Here is a 13,431-nt window from a genome sequence, read left to right on the forward strand (position 1 = left end):
TGCGGCTCTGTGGGCGGAGGTCGGTGCTGGAGGCCCCATTATTCTCTATGTGGAGTGGGGCTCTGCGGGTGGAGGTCGGTGCTGGAGACTCCATTATTCTCTATGTGGAGTGCGGCTCTGCGGGTGGAGGTCGGTGCTGGAGGCTCCATTATTCTCTATGTGGAGTGGGGCTCTGCGGGTGGAGGTCGGTGCTGGAGGCTCCATTATTCTCTATGTGGAGTGTGGCTCTGTGGGTGGAGGTCGGTGCTGGAGGCTCCATTATTCTCTATGTGGAGTGCTGCTCTGTGGGTGGAGGTCGGTGCTGGAGGCTCCATTATTCTTTATGTGGAGTGCGGCTCTGTGGGCGGAGGTCGGTGCTGGAGGCCCCATTATTCTCTATGTGGAGTGGGGCTCTGCGGGTGGAGGTCGGTGCTGGAGACTCCATTATTCTCTATGTGGAGTGCGGCTCTGCGGGTGGAGGTCGGTGCTGGAGGCTCCATTATTCTCTATGTGGAGTGGGGCTCTGCGGGTGGAGGTCGGTGCTGGAGGCTCCATTATTCTCTATGTGGAGTGCGGCTCTGCGGGTGGAGGTCGGTGCTGGAGGCCCCATTATTCTCTATGTGGAGTGTGGCTCTGTGGGTGGAGGTCGGTGCTGGAGGCTCCATTATTCTCTATGTGGAGTGCTGCTCTGTGGGTGGAGGTCGGTGCTGGAGGCTCCATTATTCTTTATGTGGAGTGCGGCTCTGTGGGCGGAGGTCGGTGCTGGAGGCCCCATTATTCTCTATGTGGAGTGGGGCTCTGCGGGTGGAGGTCGGTGCTGGAGACTCCATTATTCTCTATGTGGAGTGCGGCTCTGCGGGTGGAGGTCGGTGCTGGAGGCTCCATTATTCTCTATGTGGAGTGGGGCTCTGCGGGTGGAGGTCGGTGCTGGAGGCTCCATTATTCTCTATGTGGAGTGCGGCTCTGCGGGTGGAGGTCGGTGCTGGAGGCCCCATTATTCTCTATGTGGAGTGGGGCTCTGCGGGTGGAGGTCGGTGCTGGAGACTCCATTATTCTCTATGTGGAGTGCGGCTCTGCGGGTGGAGGTCGGTGCTGGAGGCCCCATTATTCTCTATGTGGAGTGGAGGTCGGTGCTGGAGGCTCCATTATTCTCTATGTGGAGTGCGGCTCTGCGGGTGGAGGTCGGTGCTGGAGGCTCCATTATTCTTTATGTGGAGTGCGGCTCTTTGGGCGGAGGTCGGTGCTGGAGGCCCCATTATTCTCTATGTGGAGTGGGGCTCTGCAGGTGGAGGTCGGTGCTGGAGACTCCATTATTCTCTATGTGGAGTGCGGCTCTGTGGGCGGAGGTCGGTGCTGGAGGCCCCATTATTCTCTATGTGGAGTGCGGCTCTGTGGGTGGAGGTCGGTGCTGGAGGCTCCATTATTCTCTATATGGAGTGCGGCTCTGCGGGTGGAGGTCGGTGCTGGAGACTCAATTATTCTCTATGTGGAGTGCGGCTCTGTGGGCGGAGGTCGGTGCTGGAGGCCCCATTATTCTCTATGTGGAGTGCGGCTCTGTGGGTGGAGGTCGGTGCTGGAGGCTCCATTATTCTCTATATGGAGTGCGGCTCTGCGGGTGGAGGTCGGTGCTGGAGGCTCCATTATTCTCTATGTGGAGTGCGGCTCTGTGGGCGGAGGTCGGTGCTGGAGGCTCCATTATTCTCTATATGGAGTGCGGCTCTGCGGGTGGAGGTCGGTGCTGGAGGCTCCATTATTCTCTATGTGGAGTGCGGCTCTGTGGGCGGAGGTCGGTGCTGGAGGCTCCATTATTCTTTATGTGGAGTGCGGCTCTTTGGGCGGAGGTCGGTGCTGAAGGCTCCATTATTCTCTATGTGGAGTGCGGCTCTGCGGGTGGAGGTCGGTGCTGGAGACTCCATTATTCTCTATGTGGAGTGCGGCTCTGTGGGCGGAGGTCGGTGCTGGAGGCCCCATTATTCTCTATGTGGAGTGCGGCTCTGTGGGTGGAGGTCGGTGCTGGAGGCTCCATTATTCTCTATGTGGAGTGTGGCTCTGTGGGCGGAGGTCGGTGCTGGAGGCCCCATTATTCTCTATGTGGAGTGCGGCTCTGTGGGCGGAGGTCGGTGCTGGAGGCCCCATTATTCTCTATGTGGAGTGTGGCTCTGTGGGCGGAGGTCGGTGCTGGAGGCCCCATTATTCTCTATGTGGAGTGCGGCTCTGTGGGCGGAGGTCGGTGCTGGAGGCCCCATTATTCTCTATGTGGAGTGCGGGTGGAGGTCGGTGCTGGAGGCCCCATTATTCTCTATGTGGAGTGTGGCTCTGTGGGCGGAGGTCGGTGCTGGAGGCCCCATTATTCTCTATGTGGAGTGCGGCTCTGTGGGCGGAGGTCGGTGCTGGAGGCCCCATTATTCTCTATGTGGAGTGTGGCTCTGTGGGCGGAGGTCGGTGCTGGAGGCTCCATTATTCTCTATGTGGAGTGTGGCTCTGCGGGTGGAGGTCGGTGCTGGAGGCTCCATTATTCTCTATGTGGAGTGCGGCTCTGTGGGTGGAGGTCGGTGCTGGAGGCCCCATTATTCTCTATGTGGAGTGTGGCTCTGTGGGCGGAGGTCGGTGCTGGAGGCCCCATTATTCTCTATGTGGAGTGCGGCTCTGTGGGCGGAGGTCGGTGCTGGAGGCCCCATTATTCTCTATGTGGAGTGTGGCTCTGTGGGCGGAGGTCGGTGCTGGAGGCCCCATTATTCTCTATGTGGAGTGAGGCTCTGTGGGCGGAGGTCGGTGCTGGAGGCCCCATTATTCTCTATGTGGAGTGTGGCTCTGTGGGCGGAGGTCGGTGCTGGAGGCCCCATTATTCTGTATGTGGAGTGCGGCTCTGTGGGCGGAGGTCGGTGCTGGAGGCCCCATTATTCTCTATGTGGAGTGTGGCTCTGTGGGCGGAGGTCGGTGCTGGAGGCTCCATTATTCTCTATGTGGAGTGTGGCTCTGCGGGTGGAGGTCGGTGCTGGAGGCTCCATTATTCTCTATGTGGAGTGCGGCTCTGCGGGTGGAGGTAGGTGCTGGAGGCTCCATTATTCTCTATGTGGAGTGCGGCTCTGCGGGTGGAGGTCGGTGCTGGAGGCTCCATTATTCTCTATGTGGAGTGCGGCTCTGCGGGTGGAGGTCGGTGCTGGAGGCTCCATTATTCTGTATGTGGAGGTCGGTGCTGGAGGCCCCATTATTCTCTATGTGGAGTGCGGCTCTGCGGGTGGAGGTCGGTGCTGGAGGCTCCATTATTCTCTATGTGGAGTGCGGCTCTGCGGGTGGAGGTCGGTGCTGGAGGCTCCATTATTCTCTATGTGGAGTGCGGCTCTGCGGGTGGAGGTCGGTGCTGGAGGCTCCATTATTCTCTATGTGGAGTGCGGCTCTGTGGGTGGAGGTCGGTGCTGGAGGCTCCATTATTCTCTATGTGGAGTGCGGCTCTGTAGGCGGAGGTCGGTGCTGGAGGCCCCATTATTCTCTATGTGGAGTGCGGCTCTGCGGTGGAGGTCGGTGCTGGAGGCCCCATTATTCTCTATGTGGAGTGCGGCTCTGTAGGCGGAGGTCGGTGCTGGAGGCCCCATTATTCTCTATGTGGAGTGTGGCTCTGCGGGTGGAGGTCGGTGCTGGAGACTCCATTATTCTCTATGTGGAGTGCGGCTCTGCGGGTGGAGGTCGGTGCTGGAGGCTCCATTATTCTCTATGTGGAGTGCGGCTCTGTGGGTGGAGGTCGGTGCTGGAGGCTCCATTATTCTCTATGTGGAGTGCGGCTCTGTGGGTGGAGGTCGGTGCTGGAGGCTCCATTATTCTCTATGTGGAGTGCGGCTCTGTGGGTGGAGGTAGGTGCTGGAGGCCCCATTATTCTCTATGTGTAGTGTGGCTCTGCGGGTGGAGGTCGGTGCTGGAGGCTCCATTATTCTCTATGTGGAGTGCGGCTCTGTGGGTGGAGGTCGGTGCTGGAGGCCCCATTATTCTCTATGTGGAGTGCGGCTCTGCGGGTGGAGGTCGGTGCTGGAGGCTCCATTATTCTGTATGTGGAGTGCGGCTCTGCGGGTGGAGGTCGGTGCTGGAGGCCCCATTATTCTCTATGTGGAGTGCGGCTCTGCGGTGGAGGTCGGTGCTGGAGGCCCCATTATTCTCTATGTGGAGTGCGGCTCTGCGGGTGGAGGTCGGTGCCGGAGGCACCATTATTCTCTATGTGGAGTGCGGCTCTGTGGGTGAAGGTCGGTGCTGGAGGCTCCATTATTCTCTATGTGGAGTGCCGGTGGAGGTCGGTGCTGGAGACTCCATTATTCTCTATGTGGAGTGCGGCTCTGTGGGTGGAGGTCGGTGCTGGAGGCTCCATTATTCTCTATATGGAGTGCGGCTCTGCGGGTGGAGGTCGGTGCTGGAGGCTCCATTATTCTCTATGTGGAGTGCGGCTCTGCGGGTGGAGGTAGGTGCTGGAGGCTCCATTATTCTCTATGTGGAGTGCGGCTCTGCGGGTGGAGGTAGGTGCTGGAGGCTCCGTTATTCTCTATATGGAGTGCGGCTCTGCGGGTGGAGGTAGGTGCTGGAGGCTCCGTTATTCTCTGTGTGGAGTATGGCTCTGCGGGTGGAGGTCGGTGCTGGAGGCTCCATTATTCTCTATGTGGAGTGCGGTTCTGCGGGTGGAGGTCGGTGCTGGAGGCTCCATTATTCTCTATGTGGAGTGCGGCTCTGCGGATGGAGGTCGGTGCTGGAGGCTCCATTATTCTCTATGTGGAGTGCGGCTCTGCGGGTGGAGGTAGGTGCTGGAGGCTCCATTATTCTCTATGTGGAGTATGGCTCTGCGGGTGGAGGTCGGTGCTGGAGGCTCCGTTATTCTCTCTGTGGAGTGCGGCTCTGCGGGTGGAGGTAGGTACCTGTGGCCCTATTATTCTCTATGTGGAGTGCGGCTCTGTGGATGGAGGTCGGTGCTGGAGGCTCCATTATTCTCTATGTGGCGTGCGGGTGGAGGTCGGTGCTGGAGGCTGCATTATTCTCTATGTGGAGTGCGGCTCTGCGGGTGGAGGTCTGTGCTGGAGGCTCCATTATTCTCTATGTGGAGTGCGGCTCTGCGGGTGGAGGTCGGTGCTGGAGGCTCCATTATTTTCTCAGTGGAGTGCGGCTCTGTGGGTGGAGGTAGGTGCTGGAGGCTCCGTCATTCTCTATATGGAGTGCGGCTCTGCGGGTGGAGGTCGGTGCTGGAGGCTCCATTATTCTCTATGTGGAGTGTGGCTCTGCGGGTGGAGGTCGGTGCTGGAGGCTCCATTATTCTCCATGTGGAATGCGGCTCTGTGGGTGGAGGTCGGTGCTGGAGGCTTCATTATTCTCTATGTGGAGTGCGGCTCTGCAGGTGGAGGTAGGTGCTGGAGGCTCCATTATTCTCTATGTGGAGTATGGCTCTGCGGGTGGAGGTCGGTGCTGGAGGCTCCATTATTCTCTATGTGGAGTGCGGCTCTGCGGGTGGAGGTAGGTGCTGGAGGCTCCATTATTCTCTATGTGGAGTGCGGCTCTGCGGGTGGAAGTAGGTGCTGGAGGCTCCATTATTCTCTGTGTGGAGTATGGCTCTGCGGGTGGAGGTCGGTGCTGGAGGCTCCATTATTCTCTATGTGGAGTGCGGCTCTGCGGGTGGAGGTCGGTGCTGGAGGCTCCATTATTCTCTATGTGGAGTGCGGCTCTGCGGGTGGAGGTAGGTGCTGGAGGCTCCATTATTCTCTATGTGGAGTGCGGGTGGAGGTCGGTGCTGGAGGCTCCATTATTCTCTATGTGGAGTGCGGCTCTGCGGGTGGAGGTCGGTGCTGGAGGCGCCATTATTCTCTATGTGGAGTGCGGCTCTGCGGGTGGAGGTCGGTGCTGGAGGCTCCGTTATTCTCTATGTGGAGTGCGGCTCTGCGGGTGGAGATCGGTGCTGGAGGCTCCATTATTTTCTCAGTGGAGTGCGGCTCTGTGGGTGGAGGTAGGTGCTGGAGGCTCCGTTATTCTCTATGTGGAGTGCGGCTCTGCGGGTGGAGGTCGGTGCTGGAGGCTCCATTATTTTCTCAGTGGAGTTTGACTCTGCGAGTGGAGGTAGGCGCTTGTGATTCTCCATTACTGGACGTGGAGGAAATTAACCTCTTCAGCACTGACTCTTTGAGGTCTCTATGTAAGGGATGTACCGGGACCGTGTGATGATCCGCCCCTTTCATGTATTTATATACAGTGGGGCAAAAAAGTATTTAGTCAGTCAGCAATAGTGCAAGTTCCACCACTTAAAAAGATGAGAGGCGTCTGTAATTTACATCATAGGTAGACCTCAACTATGGGAGACAAACTGAGAAAAAAAAATCCAGAAAATCACATTGTCTGTTTTTTTAACAATTTATTTGCATATTATGGTGGAAAATAAGTATTTGGTCAGAAACAAAATTTCATCGCAATACTTTGTAATATATCCTTTGTTGGCAATGACAGAGGTAAAACATATTCTGTAAGTCTTCACAAGGTTGCCACACACTGTTGTTGGTATGTTGGCCCATTCCTCCATGCAGATCTCCTCTAGAGCAGTGATGTTTTTGGCTTTTCGCTTGGCAACACGGACTTTCAACTCCCTCCAAAGGTTTTCTATAGGGTTGAGATCTGGAGACTGGCTAGGCCACTCCAGGACCTTGAAATGCTTCTTACGAAGCCACTCCTTCGTTGCCCTGGCGGTGTGCTTTGGATCATTGTCATGTTGAAAGACCCAGCCACGTTTCATCTTCAATGCCCTTGCTGATGGAAGGAGGTTTGCACTCAAAATCTCACGATACATGGCTCCATTCATTCTTTCATGTATCCGGATCAGTCGTCCTGGCCCCTTTGCAGAGAAACAGCCCCAAAGCATGATGTTTCCACCACCATGCTTTACAGTAGTTATGGTGTTTGATGGATGCAACTCAGTATTCTTTTTCCTCCAAACACGACAAGTTGTGTTTCTACCAAACAGTTCCAGTTTGGTTTCATCAGACCATAGGACATTCTCCCAAAACTCCTCTGGATCATCCAAATGCTCTCTAGCAAACTTCAGACGGGCCCGGACATGTACTGGCTTAAGCAGTGGGACACATCTGGCACTGCAGGATCTGAGTCCATGGTGGCGTAGTGTGTTACTTATGGTAGGCCTTGTTACATTGGTCCCAGCTCTCTGCAGTTCATTCACTAGGTCCCCCCGCGTGGTTCTGGGATTTTTGCTCACCGTTCTTGTGATCATTCTGACCCCACGGGGTGGGATTTTGCGTGGAGCCCCAGATCGAGGGAGATTATCAGTGGTCTTGTATGTCTTCCATTTTCTAATTATTGCTCCCACTGTTGATTTCTTCACTCCAAGCTGGTTGGCTATTGCAGATTCAGTCTTCCCAGCCTGGTGCAGGGCTACAATTTTGTTTCTGGTGTCCTTTGACAGCTCTTTGGTCTTCACCATAGTGGAGTTTGGAGTCAGACTGTTTGAGGGTGTGCACAGGTGTCTTTTTATACTGATAACAAGTTTAAACAGGTGCCATTACTACAGGTAATGAGTGGAGGAAAGAGGAGACTCTTAAAGAAGAAGTTACAGGTCTGTGAGAGCCAGAAATCTTGATTGTTTGTTTCTGACCAAATACTTATTTTCCACCATAATATGCAAAAAAAATGATAAAAAAACAGACAATGTGATTTTCTGGATTTTTTTTTCTCAGTTTGTCTCCCATAGTTGAGGTCTACCTATGATGTAAATTACAGACGCCTCTCATCTTTTTAAGTGGTGGAACTTGCACTATTGCTGACTGACTAAATACTTTTTTGCCCCACTGTATGTCTTGAATGTATAATTGATTTTTATGTGTTTGCTCTGTTATTTATACAGTATTACTAGGGAAAGTGTAGTACTTCAGTTGTGCCACTAGATGGGGGCATTATAGGGTACACATACTATGGGATGGGAATTCTATATAGTAAATATAGGAGGGGCCACTATGGGATTAGGCAGAGAGCTTCCTGTTTTTATAGTGTAGCCTGAGAGCTGAACAGCTCGGGAGAGCCTGAGTGCCCAGACAGTCCAGATGGGCTTAATGCCCAGGATAACACTGTGACCACGTAACGTTAAGGGGAAAGCTCACCCATCCAGAACCTGCAGGCCAGGACAGCAGCAGTGACCGTGTTAGTAAGAATTGAAGCTGCAGGAGAAGTCACAGCAGTAACGAAGGGGAGGTCGCTCACCATGTGGCAGATCGTCGCATGGGCTGATGCCCTCAGATCCATTGCGAAACGGCTGAGGGAACGCCTAAGCGCTAGAGTCTGAACAGGGAGGATGCATAGGAACCGTATGATACGGTCCGTCCCGGGCACGTGCTGTGTGACAGAGAGAAGAGTACAGGGAAAGAGGAAGAAATGCGTAGTGTGAAAACTGATGTTGATGCTGCAACGAAAATGGATGTGCTGCGAAAACATGAAAGTAAAGTTTTGCATTTAAAGCTTGAAACAGACTCTGTGTCTTTATGTGGAGCAACACAAAAGATCAAACCCCGTCACACTCCAAAACAGTGAAGAGCGAACTTGTTGCTTTCAAAATTTAAACTACCGTAGTTTATCTTGTACAAATAAGTAGTTTCCAAACAACGTTTCGGCTCAGGCAGGAGCCTTCATCAGGAGGACAATTAGTAGTTATACCGTTTGTTGATCCTGAATTTTCGGATTATCCTATAAATACTGTCAGTAATGGTCTGTTTACTAAATTCCTAGGAATACATGTGTATAAAGGTGGAGATAGCCTTTGTATCATGTGGAAGGCTGCAGCTGGCATGTGACTCCCACCCTGTGTTCTTGTTGGTGACCGCTTCTATGTGGAGGCACCCCAGTGGATTTTATCCTAGATCAATAGAGTCGAATAGAGGAGTGATGTTCCTTCAGTCTGATGTTAGTTTATTGTGATGTTTGTCCAAGGCCAATTTACCACAAAGCACTTTAGCGAGTAAACCCCACCAAAACTGTAGCAGGTAAAGACCCCCAATATCCACAGGTGTCCCTTCCAATTGGGGGGAAACTATTACCTCTAATAATCCTCAGACAGTTCTGATAAACACAGAAAAGTGCCCCTTTATGGATGTGACCAAGTCTGTTTAAACCTTTTAGCGTATCAGCTCTAATCAAATGGTGAGATCGATTTACCCTGAAGATACAAAAAATGTGGACTTGTTTTAATAATGTTATGTTTAAGGTATTTCTGTGTTGCCACCTCATAAGAATCACACTTGTTTTGTTCTTTTTCTGCTGATACATTCGACCAAACTATGAAAGACAGGGAACCAAAGAATTGTGTATTGCTTTCATAGTGCTGTGCCGCTTTCTTGGCCCCCCCCACACACATAGTATAATGTTCCCCTAGTCCCATCATCCTCCACACACATTATGATTCTACAACATAACCCATACAACATGGTACCACCCAAAACTCTAGATAATAAATCCTCACGTACCCTCATTCCCGGTGCAGTAAGTTGCTTCTTTCTTGGTTCCCACTCACTGTATAATGTTCTTACAGCACCGCCATCCCCTCACACACAGTATAGTTTTCCTACAGCACTGCCATCCCCTATACAATTTAATGTTCTTGCAGTACAGCCATTGCCCCTACACGGTATAGTTTTCCCACAGTACCGCCATCACACCCACATACAAAATAATGTTCTTACAGTGCAGCCATTCCTCCACACTATCACCATCCCCCATATAATGTATATTTGTGACACTAGTCACTATTCATGGACAAGCCGTGAGGCTGGGTTATCAAATGGCCCGAGGTCAGAAGCCATGAGTGTACCTCATAGATAGATGGGTGATACAAAAGAGTCGTCAGGTCACGGTCCATGGGTCAAAAAACCAGGAAGGTACATCATAGATAGAAGGGTGATACAAAAGAATAGTCAAGTCATTGTCCAGGAGTCAAAATACCAGGAAAATAATGGATCAAGCAAAGGGTGAAAGCTAACGGATGGTCAGAGCACAGTCCTAGATCAGGCAGCAGTAGAACAGAGCACAGTGAAACAAGGCAAACATACACCAGTTAGCAAGACGCTACAATTTGTACAAGTCTGAGCCAGAGAGCTGGCTAAATACCCAGGTAATTATCTGAACAGGGGAGACATGGATGAAGCTCATGCACGGCAGGGACATAATATTTTGATGTTCTAGGTAGATGAATCCAGTGGCGCTGGGACTAAGGTATCAGGAACCCTAATGTACTTCCCCCTTTCACAAAAAAGTCATGAAAAAGTGTACTTTAGGGATGTGAGAGGGAGTGCAATTTCAAAGTTAGATGCAGAAACAAAATATTATTCGTAGACCATTTACACAATACAGGGGAAAAATAGCAATATTCATCTCTGAAGCCTTGTATTTTAAATGTACATCCCAAGGATAGTTATGGCAACTATAATCGGGCAGTTTGGTTTCAATTAAGGTGTTCAGCATTTGGCAGATACCCTAATGGAAACTAAACAGACCCCCATTATAAATAAAAGGATACGGTTGATGGGTTTTGCGTCCATCATGCTTGCAGAAAACTGATGGTGGTTCTTATATATTCATCACCAGAACTATCATCAGTACATGAATATGATGTCAAAATCCTCATCAGTACATAATTAAAGCACCAGAGCCATCATCAGTACATGAATATGGCACTAGAAATGTCAGAAACCTCATCAGTAAATAAATGTTACCAGAATCATCAGTACACGAATACATCAACAGACCCATCGTCAGTACTTGACTACGTCACCAGAACCACAATCCTTAACTTAATACATCACCAGAACCTCCATCAGTACATGAATTCCTCACCAAAACCACCATAGGTATATGAATACATGACCAGAACCACAAGTGCTTGAATCCAAGAACCAAGCTTAGTACAACAATCCATTGTAATATCAAGTCAGTCCCATTAACAATTGTATCGCGTAAACCTGCAACCCTACAAATCCCAGTATGTCCTTACAAATGGTAAGAAGATACTGGGAGTTGTTATTAACAACCATCATCACACTGCGGACCATACAATAAACATTACATCTAGGTACCTTATGGATTACATCATCTTTCTTTTCACAAGGATATCGGAAGGAGATATAAAAAGGGAGACAAGGGGCGCAGAGTCTGTGTAGATGTATATTCACAGCTTCACAGCAAGAAATCTATATTGTTGCACTCACCCTTTGGATGTCTTGTATGTACATTCAATTGATCCGTATGATGGATCCACGCCTTATAATATTCCGGTATGCAGCACTATTGCAGGAACTATGCCAGCCTTGATCCAAGGATTGCATGTGAATACAATGGTTAGAGAAAAAAAAAATTTCCTTTCTAGGCGCTTCCGGAAGACAAGGATAGTTTGAAGGTTGAGATAATTAGCTCAGTACCAAATTTATTAGGACACTTTAATAAGAACAAAACAACGCGTTTCAGCCCACAACAACCTTCATCAGGTATTATATGTGCTTTTAAAAATGTTTTACAAGAAAGTTATCTTTATAGACTGCTGACTTCTAACACATAGAAGGGGTGTGTCTGAATTGATTAGGATTAACACTCCACCCCAAGTGAGTCAGTGTGATCTTAAACGAATCCTAGTATAATAAAAAAAAAAAATTATATATATGTAAATAAATATACAAGACATATTATAAATTGTAAAGTTACACAGTAAATCCTTTCAAAAAGTATTTAACCCCTTTCTGCCATCAGACGTACTATTCCGTCCATGTGGGGTGGGCTTTACTTCCCAAGGACGGAATAGTACGTCATGCCCTTTAATGCGACACTGCGACTTAAGTCGCAGTGATCGCATTAAAATTCCGACGCCATCTTACCTGCAGGAAGATGGTGTCGGCATCCTAGGGCCTGTCGCCGCCCCCCCCGGCCTCCCGATCGCTGTGATTGGCTGCTCAATTCTGAGCAGCCAATCGCAGCCTTTCTCATTGTTTCAGCCAATCAATTTGGCTGAAACAGTGAGGTCCCAGCCTAGGATCGAGTACCGATGTACTCGATCCTAGGCCAGTGCCTGGCAGTGCCAGGCATGGGCCCACATCCCCCCAGGATTGGCGCGATCGAGATCGATCGATCGCGCCAATCGCAGGGCACAGTGGCGGTGTTACCGCTCTGTGCCCTGCCTGTCCCTGCGCGCTCTGCAGCCCCGGACCATGGCTCCGGATCCCCTGCCATGGCTCCGGAGCATTCAACGCTGATTGGCGCAATCGACGATCACATCGATCGCGCCAATCGCAGGACACAGCGGCGGTGTTACCGCCGCTGTTACCGCCGCTGTGTCCTGCCTACCTGCGCGCTCTGCAGCCCCCTGTTCCCTGCCTCTGGACCGGCATCCTTCTAGTCTGATTGGCGCGATCGATGTGATCGTCGATCGCGCCAATCACAGGGCACAGCAGCGGTGTGACCGCGCTGTGCCCTGATGGTGACCTGCCGGTGACCTGCCTGTCACCTGCCTGTCACCTGCTGGTGACCTGCTGGTGACCTGCCTATGATCGGAGCTGTGAGCTCCGATCATAGGCTGGTGCATAGCAACACCAGCGTCACCAGGGCCTTCTTTGATTGGTGGGATCGATGTGATCATCGATCCCACCAATCACAGGTCACAGCAGCGGTGTGACCGCTCTGTGACCTGTCTCACCTGCCCCTGACCTGTGTAACTGCTCTGAAGGAATCCTCACACTTGGTGAGGATTCCTTCAGAGCGGTCACGCTGCGAGATCCCCTCCTGTGCTGAGACTTGTGGTGCCACAGTAGCCTGTGACACCACAATTCTTGCTAAAGAAAGAAGAGAGAAGAGAGAAGAAAGAAGAGAGACTACAAACCGTAAGTGTTGATACCCCGGTCCCGGCCCGATCTCTATTCATTCTCCCATCCCCCCTTCTCCCATCCCCCCTTCTCCCATCCCCCCTTCTCCCATCCCCCTCCTTGCGCCGTATCCGTGCCCAAATTTAGCAGCCGCCGAGCGTTGATTGGTGACGCAGTTCACCTATCAACACTCGTGCTCGCTTTTTTTTCACCCCCTTAGCGCCGCCGAGCGTTGATTGGTGACGCAGTTCCCCTATCAACACTCGTGCTCACTTTTTTTTCCCCATCCCCGTGCGCTCCCCCAGCCGCCGCGTCTAATCCGTGCCTTTTCTTTTTTTTTTTTCACCATCCCCGTGCGCTCCCCCAGCCGCTGCGTCTAATCCGTGCCTTTTCTTTTTTTTTTTCCCCATCCCCGTGCGCTCCCCCAGCCGCTGCGTCTAATCCGTGTCTTTCCTTTTTTTTTTTTTCCCCCATCCCCTTGCGCTCCCCCAGCCGCCGCGTTTAATTTGTGCCTTCCCTTTTCTTTTCTTTTTTCCCATCTCCGTGCGCTCCCCCAGCCGCTGCGTCTAATCCGTGCCTTTTCTTTTTTTTTTTCCCC

The sequence above is a fragment of the Ranitomeya imitator genome, chromosome 2 (genome assembly GCF_032444005.1).
Source record: "Ranitomeya imitator isolate aRanImi1 chromosome 2, aRanImi1.pri, whole genome shotgun sequence".
NCBI classification, from domain to species: domain Eukaryota; kingdom Metazoa; phylum Chordata; class Amphibia; order Anura; family Dendrobatidae; genus Ranitomeya; species Ranitomeya imitator.